We start from the raw sequence: 15,717 nt of genomic DNA on the forward strand, positions 1-15,717 counted from the left end.
ACTATGATTTTTTATTCATGTTTTGAATTTACTGCATCCTTACTTCCTCCTCCTCCACTCTCTCAATTTGATTTTTCCACAACTACAGATATTGCAGTTGCAGCCTCTGTGTCTTCATCATGCTCTATCTGAATGTATGCTTTCTTTTTACTCCTTATGACAAATTTCAGTAAGGTGACTTGCTTTCACCTAGCACTCTCTGCAATTTTGGTCTATGGAAATTTAGATGAATCCTCACTGGATTCCATAAGTGAGGGGATAGATTAAGGAGAGGGTTGGAGCTGAAATGGAGTCTGATATTGTGTTAGTTATAGGAAAATATTGAAGCTGTATGTTGTATTTTATGTGTGTGAGTGATTTAATAATTGATTAATATTTTAAAAGAGCTCAAGTGCTTTTATCTTTATTCTTATTTGTTATAATGCATGTCCACTGTCTTTAAAAATGAACAAAAATTCAGTGTGTATAATATTCTCAATTCAACTTTACTTCCTTGATAATTTTGTCAATATTGCTATATTTTGTTCTGATTTTTATTGTTTTTTTTCTTTTATTTTATTTCTACCTTCTCTTTTTAATTCTTCTATCACTTGCTTTTTTATTGAGATATAGTTATTTACAATACTATATAAGTTTCAGATGTACCACATAGTGATTCACAATTTTTAAAGTTTATACTCCATTTATAGTTATTATAAAATATTAACTATATTCACTGTGCTCCTTAATGTTTCCTTGTTTATTTAGCTTTAGCCTTGTTTCCTTAGCTTATTTATTTTATACATAGTAGTCTGTGCCTCTTAATACCCATCCTTATTTTGCAGCTACCCATTCCCTCTCTCCACTGGTAACCACTAGTTTTTTCTGTGAGTATATCTGTGAATCCGTTTCTTTTCTGTTATATTCTCTAATTTGTTTTATTTAAAAAATTTCACATGTAAGTGATAACATAGTGTTTCTCTTTCTTTGATTTATTTCACTAAGCATAATGCCCTCTAAGCAATCCATGTTGCAAATGACAAAATGTCACTCATTTTTATGGCTGAGTAGTATTCTATTTTTTATATATAACTGCATCTTCTTTATCCATTCATCTATTGATGGACACTTAGCAATCTTAGCAATTGTAAATAATGCTGCTATGAACATTGGGGTGCATGTATCTTTTCATATTAATATATATATTTTTTGAGAATAGCATTTATTCTATGTCCTTTAGGTCATTCAATGATAAAATGAGGATCATAACAATAATTCCTGCTATTCAGCTGGGGTAAGAACTGAATGAGATAATCCATGTAATATATTTAGAGCAATTGTTAACACAATGAACACTGGATACATGTAAGATATTCTTGAACACTTACTCTCTGCTGGGATCTTTACATATCAGACCACTAATTTGCATGACAACCCTGCAAAGCAGGTATCATTATCCCTATTTTACAGGTATGATACATTTATATCAGATACAGTATATAAGTATGCTTATACATAACATACAGTATATAAGAACAGTTTAAAGAATAATACTAAGGAACTTCCCTGGTGGTCCAATGGGCAAGACTCTGTGCTCCCAATGCAGAGACCCGAGCTCAATCCCTGGCCAGGGAACTAGATCCCACATGCATGCCACAACTGAGAGTTTGCATGCCCCAACTAAAAGATCCAGCACGCTGCAGCGAAGACCCAGCGCAGCCAAAAAAGAAAGGGAGGGAAGGAAGGAAGGAAGAAAGGGAGGGAGGGAGGGAGGAAGGGAGGAAATTAAAAGAGCAACCATGACCCACCACTTCGATTAAGAATAGAACATTACCAGTTCCTAAGCAACCTAAATGTCCATCGACAGAGGAATGGATAAAGAGGATGTGGCACACACACACAATGGAATAAATTAGTCATAAAAAAGAACAAAATAATGCCATTTGCAACAACATGGATGGACCTAGAGACTGTCATACTGAGTGAAGTAAGCCAGACACAGAAAGACAAATATCATATGATATCGCTTATATATGGAATCTAAAAAAAGGGTACAAAAATGAACTGACTTACAAAACAGAAGTAGAGTCACAAATGTAGAAAACAAACTTATGGTCACCAGGGGATAAGGGGGGAAGCGATAAATTGGGAGATTGGGATTGACATATACACACTACTATATATAAAACAGATAGCTACTAATAAGAACCTGCCGCATAGCACAGGGAACTCTACTCAATACTCTGTAATGGCCTATATAGGAAAAGAATCTAAAAAAGTGGATATAAGTATATGTATAACTGATTCACCCTGCTGTTCAAATTAATATTTTTAATATTTTTAATGTTGATGTGAATTAGTTTTTTCAACTAATTATAGATGATTTGTTTCCCTTATTTCTAGATGACTACAAAGTAATTTCTTTATTATTAAAATTGAAAATTTTTAAAGGCCTTAGTGTACATTATTTTGTATTCCTTTTACCTGGAATATATGGGCCTTTTCAAAGTATTTCAAGAATTTTTTTTATTATATTTCAACTCATTTTCCCCAATTTGTTGGTTTCAGCCATAGGGATACTTGTTCATATTTTGGAAGGTCTTTGTTCTCTGTATCTACGATTGTCTTCCTGAATGCTTTAATCTTTGTCTTTCTTTTTTCACTCAGTATACTTCTCTTAAACGCTTTTTTCTATGTCAGTAATTCAATTTTCAATCTCTGATATTTCATTCACCTTATTAATGTCTATAGAGATGCTTTATTTGTCCTCAATATATTTCCTTAACTTAGTAATATATTCATATTATCATTTTTTTGTCAACTTTTCTTTGGTTCATAATTTTGTAGAATTTGTGTTTGTATTGTTAATTTATATTCTAAAGTTTGTACATTTTCTTATATTATTGGACTATTTGTTGTACAAACTAGGTTCTTCTATTTGTAAATTATGAATAATGAATATATGAATAAAAATGGAAGAAATTGTTATCATGAAGATTGGGACTAATAGCCAACTGAGGATGTATATCTTAGAGTCTAATTAGGAGAAAGTGTGAAAGTGTTGAATTTAAGAATTGGGCACTTGCTAACTTGTTTCTTTTCTTTTCTTTTTTTTTGGACTGACTGTGACAAAGTTGCATCATATATTATGAGACTGTTTTTTAAAAAATTAACATTTCCCTATAAAATCTTTTTATATTTAGACACTGAATTGACAGGCTTTGAGAAATAACTAACAAGGCAATTTGATGATGACTAGACAGAGTCCTCATAACAACTATTTCAGGTACGCTCTTACTTTACCTGAATGGCTTATTGCCTAAATTCAGAGAATTTGCTGAAACTATAGTTTGTAACTGTTCTAGTGTTAGATTCCTTTCAAGAGTTTGAATAGATTAAATAAATGAATGTTCAATATGTGCCTTGCTCTACCAGAACTAATTTATACAGCATTGGGAGCAAAATTGTTTACATCATATTATCTTGTTGTAATACAGCTTATAAAGTGACTATTTTTTTTTAAATAAAAATTTTCATTTGAAAGCTTGTTAAAACTAGACCTTAGTTTTTAGAGAAGTTTTTGGTTCACAACAAAATTGAGAGAAAGTTATAGAATTTCCCATATGCTCTCAGCTCCCATACATGCATAGCCTCCTCTGTTATCAACATCCCCTACCAGAGTGTTACATTTGTTACAATTTTGAACCTACATTACTCATCTTTATCATCCAGAGTCCATAGTTTACCTTAGGGTTTAATATTGGTGTTGTACATTCTATGTGTTTTGACAAATTCATAATGACATGTTTCCACCATTATAGTATTATACAGAATAGTTTTACTGCTCTAAATATCCTCTGTACCCCACTTACTTACCCTTCCCTCCACTCTAATTCCTGGAACTGCCAATCTTTCTACTGTTCCATAGTTTTGTCTTTTTCAGAAAGGCCATATACTTGGAACAGTACAGTATGTAGTCTTTTCACATTGTATTCTTTCACTTAGTAATATGCATTTAAGTTTCCTCTATGTCTTTCCATGACTCAATAGGTTATTTCTTTTTAGCACTGAAAAATATTATATTGGTCTGAATTAAACAATGATTATCTATCTATTCATCCTCTGAAAAACATCTTGATTGCTTCCAGGTTTTGGCAATTATGAATAAAGCTGCTATAAATATCTGTGCGCAGGTTTTTTTGTGGGCAAACATTTCCAACTCCTTTGGGTAAATAACACATAGTGCAGTTGCTGGATTGTATGTTAAGACTACGTTTAATTTTGTAAGAAATTGCCAAATTGTCTTCCAACATGGCCATACCACTTTGCATTCCCATCAGCAATGAATGCCTGTTGTTCCAAATCCTCGACAGCATTTGTTGTTGTCAGTGTTCTGGATTTTAGCCATTCTAATAGGTGTATAGTGGTATTTCATTGTTGTTTTAGTTTGCATTTCTCCAGTAACATATGAAGCATCTTTTTGTATACTTATTCACCATCTGTTGATCTTCTTTGGTGAAGTATCTGTTAAAGTCTTTGGCCCATTTTGTAATCAGGTTGTGTGTTTTCTTATTGTTGAAGTTCAAGTGTTCTTGTATATTTTGGATGAATGGTGTTTTTAAAAAGAAATGAAAATTGTTTTCAGTTATATTAAGCCTCATGTTGCTCACTATAGGATAACAACTACTATTTTATTGGTATCTGGCCATGCAGATAACAGAAAAATAAGGGTCAGTTAAATTTGTCAGATTATTAGCGCATTCATTTTACATGTCTAAGTACAAAAGTTTGGAAACACTGAAAGCATGTGAAGCCTAGATAAATGTGAGGTCAGTTGTAAAAAACCAGATTAGTGTTATTGAATTCTATGATATTTGTTAAAAAAAATATAAAACTGTTATAGACTCAGCCTCAGCAGATGCAGAGCATTAAAAAACATGAACATTTATTTATATTGTGCATTAAAAATACATATAAAATGTACCCAAAAGCATAACTAAAACATATTGCTACTCTCGGTGCTTATGTCAAAGATTTATCCACAGGGTCCACATATTCTGTGTGTCTATTCAGAACTTTGATCTTATTATCACTGTCAGAATATTAATTGAGAAATTTCACTATACCCACAGGAACCATTCAAAGCCTTCTTGAAATAAGAATATAATCACATTTCTTTTTAAAAATGACAGCACTTACCTTGTCTTTATAAAAAATTCATCACTTTACCAAGATTTAACTAGATTTGACTTTTTGTCTCCTCCTATATTATAATAGATTTTGGGGGTCAGCAAGACTCATATCAGTTGACAATGAGTAATTACCTAACTCTTTGTGTGTGTGTTTTTACTTTATGCATCGCATAATGTTAGGATCCCAGTTTGTGCCATCTGAAATATGTCTGCATAAGAAATGAATTCCAGTAATTTTTTATTAGTAGTTGGAATGCCTAAAATTCCATTTCTAGGTGTTTATCCAAGGCAAATGAAAATGTGTGTCTACACAAAGACATGTATGAGGCTGTTTATATGAGATTTGCATAAGGTAGATCAAATTGGGAAAACAACCCAAATGTCCACCAACAGGTGACTAATTAAACAAATTTTGAGATAGTCATAAAATGGAATGAAATACAGTGGAACTTTGAACAACACAGGTTTAAAATGCACAGGTCCACTTATAAGTGAATTTTTTTCAAAAAATACATAATACAGTACTACATGACCCGAAGTTGGTTGAATTTTCCATGCAAAATGATGAATAGGAAGGACTAAGGGCTTACTCTAAAGTTATCGTTAGATTTTCGACTTCTTGGGGTGGGTACCACTTACCCTTGCATTGTCCAAAGGTCAACTGTACTATTCAGCAATAAAAGTAATGTACTACTAAATACACCTAAAAATATGGATGCATCTCAAGATCTCAGTGAAAAAGTCACACACCAAGACTGAATTATTCCATTTCATTCCAAGACTGAATTATTACATTGTATGAAATTCTTTTTAAGACAAATTTCATATAAATTAACAGAAACATGTCAATTGTTTTCTAGGTACTGGGTGTGAGAGAATGAGGCACGAGGGAAACTTTCTGAGTGACGGAAATGTTCTACATCTTGAATGTGTTGGTGGCTACATGGATGCACAAATTGATTAAAACCATTGAAACATATGCTTGATATGAGTGCATTTTTATGTATTTAATTTTTATCGCAATAAATATGATTTTAAAACATAAGATTATTTTTTTCTTAAATGATGCAGTTATATAAAAATTATCCCAACTATTAGTTGGCAACATTTTATAATTGTCTTTTTGTTTTCAAAAATTCTTCATTTTTGTGAGTGATGCAATTTTTCTCTTTAGAATAATACAATTTTACTCTTAAATTCAGTTTTGCATTCCACTGATAGTAACTTTTGGATTGAATTCCAGCTTTTAATGGTTTCACCAATGTTTTTTTAACAATATATTTATCTTTTAATTCTTTAAAAATTATTTTTTAATGAAGTACAGTTGATGTATAATACTAATCAAGTTACAGGTGTACAACATAGTGACTCACAATTTTAAAGGTGAGTCACTCCATTTATAGTTGCTACAAAACATAGGCCACATTCCCCATTCTATACCATACATCCCTGTACCTCATATTATACTTAATAGCTTGTACCTCCCTCTCCCTTACTCCCATACTGCCCCTCTCCCCTTCCCTTTCCCCACTGGCAATCTCAGGCTTGCTCTCTATATCCCCAAGTCTTGTTCTTTCTTGTTATATTCACTAGTCTGTTGTATTTTTTAGACTCCACATATAAGTGATATTATACATTTATTGTCCTTCCCTGTCTGACTTATTTCACTTAGCATAATGTCCTCCAAGTACATCCATGTTGCTGCAAATGTGATTATTTCATTCTTTTTTATGGCTGAGTAGTATTTCTATATAAATATAAATATATATATTATATATACATATAATATTTCTATATAAATATATATATATATATAATACCACTCTTCTTTATCCATTCATCTTTGATGGAAACTTAGGTTGTTTCCACATCTTGGGAATTGTAAATAATGTTGCTATGAACATTGGGTTGCATGTATCCTTTTGAACTAGTGTTTTTGTGTTTTTTTTGGATATATGCCCAGGAGTAGGATCGCTGGATCATATGGCAACTCTATTTTTAGTGTTTTAGGGAACCTCCATACTGTTCTCGATAGTGGCTGTACCAATTTACATTCCCACCAACAGGGTAGGAGGGCTCCCTTTTCTCCAAACCCTCTCTGGCATTTATTATTTGTAGACTTTTTGATAATGGCCATTCTGACAGGTGTGAGGTGATACCTTATTGTAGTTTTGATTTGCATTTCTCTATTAATTAGCAATGCTGAGCATCTTTTCATGTGCCTGTTGGCCATCTATATGTCTTCTTTGGAGAAATGTCTATTTAGATATTCTGCCCATTTTTTGATTGGGTTTTTTTGTTTGTTTGTTTGTTTTTTAGGTTTTGCTTGTTTTCTTGATATTGAGCTGTATGAGCTGTTTGTATATTTTGGAACTTAATCCCCTGTTGGTCGTACTGTTTGCAAAAAATTTCTCCCATTTTGTAGGCTTTTTTTTTTTTTTTTGGTGGATGGTTTCCTTTGCTGTGCAAAAGCTTTTAAGTTTAATTAGGTCTCATTTGTTTATTTTTTCTTTTATTTACTTTACAAGGCTTTAACAGCACAACAGCAATGCCAACAATGCAACTAAAATTCATTGAATTCAATATAATAGAATTGTCCTTTTCTTTCATGATAATAATCCAGAAGTAAGTATCTCATTCTTGTTTCTTTCCTTCTGCAACTCCTAACATGACTTCCTTCTCTGGGTCCTGTCCCTGTTGGCAACTTGTATCACATCTGCATATAAGCCAGCAGGAAAGTGGAAGCCCAGATACGGAGCATATTCCTTTTAAGTTCGTGACCTTAGTGTAACACATGCCACTTCTGCTCAAATCCTAATAGACTTACATCAGTCATATGGCCACATCTAGCTATATGTAGGATGTGAAATGAACTTTAAAGATGGATGACTATGTTTCCACCTAAATTCAGGGGCTGTACTAATAAAGGAAGAAGGTTAAAATGAATATTAGTTGACAGCTCAGTCTATAATCTAACTTTTAAAAAATATGTTTTAGAAAACTGAGACCCTGAGAGGAGAATGAATTGATTTATAATATATATGTCTCTCTTTCTCTCTCTCTCTCTCTCTCTCTCTCTCTCTCTATATATATATATATATATATGAATGATTTGGTAGCTGGAACAGCAATAAAAGCCAGGTGTACTTATTTTCAATCTAATTTTCTTGCCACGTTGGAAGAAACTTTGTAATATAATGGAGTGGCAGTAGGAATAATGTTTCAATGACATTATAATTTCCTTAGCTTTTCTTGAGGATCATAGGGATGCTATGAGGATTAAGTGAAATATAAGATATGAAAATACTTTTCACACTGAATAAGAACAACAAATGTGAGTTAATGTCCAAATTTAAAATAACGACTTCCAGGTTGCTAACTCCAATAGCCAATTTCATTTTTTATCATACTTGATTTATGTACAGGATTATGACCACTTCCTCTTATTTATAATTTTCTCCTCTTGGGTTCTTAGACCACATGTTTATAGGTTTCATCCAAATTATTGGTGTCCATTTCTCAGTTTCCTGTGTTATTTTCTTTTTATACCAAACCTTTTAACATGGAAGTTCTCCCATGCTCAGCCTTTATTTCTCTTATAAATGACACTCATTCCTTTGATAATATTATCTGGAATAATAAATTTAAATATTATATATAGGATGATAATTCCTAATTTTTAAAATAAAACTTATCAGCTCCACACTGTCTACCCAGTTCTTAAACAGACATCTCCACTTGAATTTATCATGAAGATCTAATATTGCACATCCAAATGGAATTCCTGGTGTACCACAAACCTGCTCTACTCACAGTCTTCACCTCCTTAGGTTATAAGAATTCCATTCTTCTAGTTGTTTAGAGCAAAGCCTTGCGGTCTTTCTTGAATTCTCTCTTTATCACATACCCCACATCAGAAAATCTATCGTCCCTATATCCTAAATGGAATTCAAAAGGTGACGTCTAATACCTACCTCCATGGCTACCACCACCCTGGTCAGACCCTCATGATTTCTCACTGTATATGCTGGAGTCTCCTAAGAGGGGTCCTGACTTCCATCCTTGGCCCTTTACAATCTATTCTCAACACAAGACCCAGAGAAATGTGTCAAGTGGAGCTGCACCTGACGGAGCGCACTAGTAAGCCTCATCTGTGTGTTAGACTAGATACAGATCACAAAATATTACATTTTGAGCCTGATCCCACAATTAAGTGAGATTTCTGGGGATCTTGGAGATGAAAGTTTGATTTTGAATGTAAGAGAAGTGGAAATAACTGTGGACATAAGTCAGACCAAGGCCAGGGTAAACTGCAAAATATGGTAATAAATATGACCAACTATGCATGGTCCTATGCAATATGACTTTCTGACTTTTCCCATAAGGAGATGGAGTTTGTTTGTTATTTTTCCCACTCCTTAAATTTGGACTGGTCTTGCTTACTTAAACTAATAGAATATTGAGTAAGCAATAATAAGTGATTTCCATAGCTAGCCATAAAAAACCTTCAGTTTCTTTTTTCATTCTTTTGAAATACAGTTTATAGACTTCCCCATAAGAAAGCCAGTCTTGTATATGGAAGGATGAAGAGCCACAGGGAGGGGAACCCAGTCTTCCCCGTGGACAGTCAGCTCCCACTGCCAGTGTTGTGAAAGACCATGTTGGATCTTCCAGCCTAGCCACCAGCTCTCTGAATACAGCTGTAAAAATGAGCTCAGGCAAAAACGGCAAAGAAACTGCCTGGGAAACAAATGGAAACTTGGAAATGATAAGTTAAGGTTATTGCTTTTAAATCACTAAGTTTCAGGATGGTTTGCAATGTAGTGAAGACCAATGAGCTCCTGACTGCCCTAGTTAAAATTGCAAACTCCTCTCTGATATCCATCATTGCTTATTCTGTTCTATTTTTCTTCCATAATACTAGTGACCTCTAACAAATTATATAATTTAGTTATTATTAAAAATTTTATTGAGGTATAATTAGTTTCAGGTGTACACGTAATGAATTGTTACTTGTATATATTGCGAAATGATCACCCCGATAAATCTAGTTAACATCTGTCATACATAGTTACAAACTCTTTTTCTTGTGATGAGAACTTTTAATTATCGTTGATAATTTTTGTTTATTGTTTGTCCATCTACAAAAGTGTCAGTACTACAACAGTATGAATTTTTGTCTGATTTGTCTAATGATACCTGACATATAGCAGGGATCAAATACAAAAATGAATGAGTGAATAAATATGAACTGTGATATAATGTTGGTATATTTAATATTTCTGGAAAAAGTATCAAAATGAGGAGCTTTATCACTTGTGTAGTTGTGTCACATCACAAATGGGAAGTATATTTTCCTCAGATTTTTGTTTTTACTTATATGGCTATTTCTCAGCATTTTTTCCTATTTTTAGAAAAAGTTTTATTTTTAATTATTTATTATTTTAATTTAAATTTATTTTATCATATTTGTAAATTAAAGTTGACATTAAAGTTGGAGTTGGCAGGCCTTATTTATATGTGCTGAGAGAATTATAAAATATGGAGAAGGCTCAACTATGGCAATTACTGACAGGACATATTTTGTCTAATAGTTGGAAACCTGAAAATCTGTTCAGCTCCCAGTACCAGCATGAGCCAACCTCTAAACCCAATCCCTGTCACCAACTTCAAACAGTAAAGTAAGGACAAGTTAGGGAAGGGCAGTTTTCAAAGGGAAGTGCCACCTGTTCTCATAGTCTTCAATGTCAATGGATCTCACATTTCAAAGATTGCCTTGCAATACCTGATTCACTTTACAGAAATCCTGCATTTATGACTTTAGCTAATCTCTCGTTATCTTCCCTAGCACCATATCAAAGGATTACTGTTAACAACAAAGGGTTCTCCACAGGGCTAATGTTGACCGGCTTTTTATCTGTTTTATTATTCTACATTCTTACAGAAAATTTAAATATTTCCAGAGCTACGATTTTTAATTTCTCAGTTCCTAAATTAGTTGTGAACTGATAGATTCCTCCTCCCCAATAAACCAAAGAAAAATTTGAATAGCCCAATATAGGAAATGATGCAAAATATGACTTGAAATACTGGAAATTGAATACTGCCCCACTCCTCTCACTGTGTATACTGCAGCATTTGTATTAGTCAAGACTGTACCACATCTTACAGTTTATCTTTATCTAATTTGATCATCACCTAAACCTGTGAAGAAACAGAGATTTTTATAGAATTTCAGTCACTTTAAAAAAGTGTTTTAGACATATGGAGAAACAGATCTGTCTCTAACTCCAATGTTTTTTTCCAAAACTACAGTTGCTCCTATTGGCACTGAATCATGATTTTGCAGTTTGGGTTATCTGGAAAGACACATTGGGATGAAGTGTGAGCTGCAAGATATTTATTAAAGATAAACATGTGTGCAAAGAAAGGGGAGAAATAGGATCAGGCATTGGAAGAGTCTTACTGGGATGCAATGAGGACAAACCACAGGCAACCTGGCAAGAAGCTCAGGGAATATTAGGACCCATCAGGGTGTCCTAGATTGGGCCAAGATGGCTGTGTCTTTATAATTCTCCCTGCCTCTTTCAGTCACCAGATATGCACTGACCTCTGGCTAGTCAGTTCTCCACAGCTGGGACAGATCCAGAAGGAGTGAACAGTTGCAAACCATTGGCTGACTGCACTCTCCAGAGCAAGCAGGCAGCAGTCCTTCCTGGAAGGGGTATTTGGACAGCAAGTTCTGTGTCTAACACAAATGTTATAAAAAGAAGCTTCTTCCCTAAATCTCTCCAGTACTCCCTACCTTCCATATCCCAAACATGGGGACTTAGGGAGGAAGCAAATCTCTTAGAAATGCCTTTCTTTCTCTCTCTCTTTCTTTCTTTCTTTTGCTATTTATTTAATTGAAGTATAGTTGACTTACAACATTATATTAGTTTCAGGTGTACAGCATAGTGGTTCTACATTTTTAGAGATTATACTTCATGTAAAGCTATTATAAAATATTAAGTATGTACCCTGCCTTTAAATACACATAAAGCCTATTAAATCTCACAGATTTTAAAAAGGTGGATAAAAATAAAAGAGTTACTTGGAAAATAAACTGAAAGATAACAGTTCTTCATCTCTTATAGTAAACACCCCCCAATCCCTTAATGTACTCTAGTTGGCACATTGAATAATACTTATTATTGTACTTGTCCTATTTTATTGTAATTTTTTTCATCTTTTGTGTATTATAAAGTTCATGGAGGCTGAACACCATGTCTTATTCAGTTTTGTAGTATATAATACCCTCCATAATGTCTAACCCTTATTAGGCACTTGGTAAATGTTTTCTGAATGAATGTATAAGTTTCACATCCTTCTTTCTCTGAAATCCTAATGCTGCTTTCTCATTCCATGTTTTCCTTCTTGACTAGGTTTAGTGTGAACACAGAAATTAAAAGAAACAGAATAAATAGACATTTAAAATAATAAAATTATTTTGGTAATTCTGTACAGACACATCATAAGACTAGGTATTTTGTAGATATTCACCCAATAAAGTAAATCATTTAGCAATAAAAATTTCAAATTTCTCAAAGTAAATAATTTCTGTCAATACTGCATTCCCTCAGAAAGTAAGTTGTTACATATCTTTATACTAGGCACTAGACAACTAGAATGTAAGGACCAGTAATAACTGGAAACTTAACCACATATCACATTCATCAGAAAAAATAATTTGAATACAGCAACATTGAATAGAAATATAAAGAAGGAAGCAGAAAAATTGCTGAAGAATATCGTAAAATTGGAGACACTTTACATTTCTAAAACAAACAGAAAATCAGAGCAATGTGAATTTCCTGACAACTTATTTTGAAGTTTTAAATTCACTCGTACCCTAGGTCCAGGTAGGTTTTCTTTCTCCTGGATCACCATTACTATCTTCAGATTATTGTTATAGCATCACTCAAATCTTCCTTTAATTTTGTCCCTATTTTATTTCTGTTATACCACCAAGTAGTCTAATTCCTTCTGTTTTATTTTCTGACCTCTATGGTACATTCTTTGAGTTCTTTAACTTATAAGTTTTCTTATTTGTCTCCTGTGATCATCTGGGTCAATTTAAATGTACAAATTGATGACTCATCTAAATCCAAACTCATAGTAGTTACTTCCTCAATGTTTCACTCAGTATTATGCCTGTGAGATCCATCTATGTTAATTCTTTAAGCTTGAATCTATTTTTGACAATGTATGAATATACCAAAATTTATTACTCCATTGTACCATTGTTGGACATTTGGTTTCTTTCCAGTTATTGGCTATTATTAGCAAAACTGACATGAATATTTTTTGCATATGGCTCATATGTCATTTGTCCAAGAACTACTATAATTATACACAGATATACACACAGAATTGAGTTGTAGGAATATGTATAATTAAATTCATCATGTAATCTCAAGCTATTTTCCAAAGTGATTGTTAAATTTCACCCTTTGAGCAACAAAGTGTGACAGAACTTACTGCTCCACATCTTTGCAAAAATTTGTGACTAACAGACCTTTCAATCCCTGCCTACCTATTATTTATGATATATTAAGTGGTATTTCATTGTAGTTTTAACTTTTATTTTCCTGATTAATAATGGATGAATATCTTTTTTTTCTTTATAATAAAATGCCTGCTCATGAGTTTTGTTCATTTTCTATTTGTTGTTTATATTTAAACGTATTCATTTATAAGGGGTTCTTTAAATATCTGGATACTAATTCTTTTTTAATATATGTGTTTCAAATATATGTTCCCAGTTTACAGAACACCTTTTCACTCTTTTAATGTGATCTTCTGAAGAATGGATTTTCTTAATTTTAAGGTACTAAAATATATATCACTCTCTGTTTTTTTTATGGTTAGTGATTTTTATTAAAGTAATTCTATTCTCAAGATTTGAAATGATTCTCCTTTATGATATTATAAATAGTTTATAGTTTTTCCTTTTACATTTCCATATGAATTTTTCTTGTACTGATTGTTTTGCATGCATGAAATAAGGGTATGAATAGTTTTTTTTAGGCATGTGGATACACAGTAGTACTAGAACACTTTATGAGCAAGTCCTCTGTGCAGATTATACTTACAAAAGTTGATTACAATGACATCTCCCATTTGATCTTCTATAATGTGACTTTGCCTCTTCATCAAAATGTGTGTTCTATGTTCTCTTACCTTGAATCTCCGTGGGCTTGTGACAGTCCCATTGGAAAGAAGTGTGGCAGAATTTATTACAATGTAAAAGATAAAAGCTCTACAACCCAGTATTTGAACCACTTGATATTTATTCTAAGGAAATTTACAGATGTTCTCCCTATAGTACTTTTGAGACATTCATTGCAGCATTATAGTAGTAATAAGAAATAAGAGGCCATATAAAAGTGTGTTACAAAAGGAAATGGCAAAGTATGATTTCTTCGTATTATATATTCTAAATAACTGCAACAGAAGCAAAAAGAAAGATGTGAGTCTATATGTACTGATATGTAAAAACTCTCCAAGAAATATTGTTGACTAAAATACAAGTTGAGAACAAAGTGCAAAGTATAAAAATTTATGTTAAAACGTTACTTTGACTAAATATATATATATACATACATAAACATTTTATCTATACAACAAACATAAGAAGACTCTGAAAATTGGAGAGATGGAAGATAGGATAGTGACTTGGGGACCTATGAAACTACATAATGATGAGTTCCATGGGTTTTCTTTTTGCAGACACAAACAAACAAACAAACAAAAAAACTTTCGAGAGGACTTACAGTTAGGATTCTTTGTCCAAAAAATCGCTGCTGTAGTGTAGGATAAGTTCATGAAATTCTGGTGGGTGGAAAGACTATTTTGTTTCTATCTGTATAACTGAAATATATCAACCAACCAGAAAGCATCAATGACTTGAACTGTTCTACAGAGTTTGCCTGAGATCTCAGAATTCTGTTTAGAGGAAGTTAAATAAATAAATAAATAAACAAGTAAACAAACAAACAAACATACAGTGACAAAACTCAAATGCTGTGTCTTCTATTAAAAAACAAAACTACAAATCTTAAAACAGATTATAGAGTAGATAATATAGATAATATATATCTTCACTAATAATTTATTTCCCCTATTCCCTTCTTAAAATCTACTCTGAACTGAAAATTTCTCAAATAATATGAAAATGGAAAATTTCTCTTCCTGAAATATTCTGTCTAAAAAATATTCTTCTTCATTTAATCCACTGTGTTGTTTTATTCTTTTCAGTAGGAAAGAAATAAATGGGACAGAAATAAATACTATATAACATTAAAAATATTAAAAATGTGAATTTTGAAATATTTAATTATTTATCCTGAGTTATGTCACTCCACAATTTTTGAAAAATTATATCATCTCCTTTGGTTTACTTTACTGATCATTAACTTTTTCAATAAAGACATTTCTATTTTTAAAATGTTTCAAAGTTTATTACAGTTTAAAATTGTATGACTGGTTTGTCAAATAATTCAAA

Source organism: Balaenoptera borealis (assembly GCF_965194805.1).
Source record: "Balaenoptera borealis genome assembly, chromosome: 5".
Taxonomy (NCBI): Eukaryota; Metazoa; Chordata; class Mammalia; order Artiodactyla; family Balaenopteridae; genus Balaenoptera; species Balaenoptera borealis.